Genomic DNA, 2,083 nt, shown 5'->3' with positions numbered 1-2,083 from the left:
GACACTGGAAGAGTCATTATAGCCTACTAGGTAAATCATGTGTTTTTTAAAAGTCCCTACACAGAATATGCATGTAAATAATAAACTGTACAGCTCAGATGAAGGCCATTGCATTGTTATTGAATTACTCTGTTTTAAGATAATCATCTTGAGCTGAATATCCAGGTGACATTCTCAGGAAAAGGACAAATATTTTACTACTGATTTCTACAGATTTACTACAATTCAAGAGAGATCTGCAGGAGGGAGTCTAACAGAGTTAAGATGACAATTGAAGGACTTGAACATCTCTCCTATGAAGAAAGACTGAGAGAAATGGGACTGTTTAGTCTTGAGAGGAGAAGGCTGAGAGGGCATCATATTAATGTCCATAAATATCTGAGAGTGGGTGTCAAGGTGAAGGTGCCAGTCTCTGGGACAATGAACAATGGGTACAAGCTAGAACACAGAAGGTTCCACCTCAACATGAGGAGACACTTTATGGTGAAGGTGATAGAGCACTGGAACAGGCTGCCCAGAGAGATCATGGAGATTCCTTCCCTGGAGACCTTAAAAACTCACCTGGGTGTTTCCTATGTGGCCTGCCCTAGGTGATCCTGCTCTGGCAGGGATGTTGAGCTTGATATCTGGAGATCCCTTCCAACCCCTAACATTCTGTAATTCTGGGGGCTGTGCAACAGACTTATGTGTTGGAATGTGCTTGCATTGGGACAGGTGACAACAGCCATACAATAGCTTCTGAGTGTTGACTTACGGATCTTTTGAGCGACACGACAAGAGATCCTATATATCAGTTGGTGTTGGCATAAACACTTGGTATGAATGAGCACAGTGTTAAGACCATAAGTTTGTTGTCAGGAGAGGGGTACTGGATGCAGAGTATGATGTAACTAAGGAGATTTTTTGGCACTTCTCTGAGGAGCTTTCAGTTTATCTTTTGCAATGCTTAGCAGTGAGACACCTGATCTCAACAAGTTGATATACAACATAGAGTTTATGGTGTGTGGGTCTCTAATGGAGAAAGTTATATGTCAATCAAGCCCTACCTCTGGAGCCATTACATGCAGCAGTGAGCTGCTTTAAAGCTAGCAAATAAGACATACAGTGTCGAGAAGTGTGACTAAACTTCCTTCATCTGATTTACAGCAGTCTTCTGAGTGCATATATGGCAAAGGTGATTTTTCTTTCTAGCAACCAGAATCTCAGCCCTTTAGACTATCTGCAAAGCAGCCAAGACAGATGGGATGCGTCACGAGTTGAGACGTATCCTGGCTGAGGTTAAGCAGCTAAGTAAAGAGCAGCAGAGCCAAGAATAAAATTGAAGTCTTTCAGTATCTGGTTGGCTGCTCCATCCCATACACACTGCTGCGACGAAGGGACGGGGAGGCAGCTTGATGCAAGCCAAGTTCCGACTTTATTAGGCAACATATAGGACTTATATACTTTGTCAGAAGATATCAGAAGGCTTAACATTTTTACATATTGAATAGTCATTTTATCACATGCTAAACCGTCTCTTCTTCCAATCTAAATTCTTGTCTGCCACATCTGCTTCCCGTGGAGCAAGAGTTAGCATATTCATCAGATAAGAAGGACAGCCTTGGCCTATTCATCAGGTAGCAAAGGACCTGTCTCCTTGCTTCTTCTGATATGCAAATTCTCATTCTTTCCTCTTGCACAATGTTCAGGTCCACTCTCACTCAGATAGTTTGGCCAAGGGCTTGTGTTGCAGCTGGTCCACTGATTGACCACTGTTACATTAATCCCACAACACACCAGTGATTTTTTAGTTGCTGGAGATTTTTCCTAGGTCATATTATCTCCAAAGGAAAACTGTGGTGGATTCTTTTTTTGTTTGACCCCCCTCCCCCCCCAATATATCATTTATTCTGAGTGTGAAATAGCCCAGTAACCCCAGAAATCCTACAGAGAAGTTCTCTATCTGTGCATTTTTAATATGATAACTACTGCAAAACCAAGATGCTTACATCTTTTAGAGAGATAATTGCGCTTTGGTATAGTTGTATCAGGGACAAGCCTTACCTCTGGGTAAAAGAATGTGTATGTGTCTATTTAGATCTCC

The sequence above is a fragment of the Pogoniulus pusillus genome, chromosome 4, assembly GCF_015220805.1.
Source record: "Pogoniulus pusillus isolate bPogPus1 chromosome 4, bPogPus1.pri, whole genome shotgun sequence".
Classification (NCBI taxonomy): Eukaryota; Metazoa; Chordata; class Aves; order Piciformes; family Lybiidae; genus Pogoniulus; species Pogoniulus pusillus.
This window is presented reverse-complemented; position numbering follows the sequence as displayed.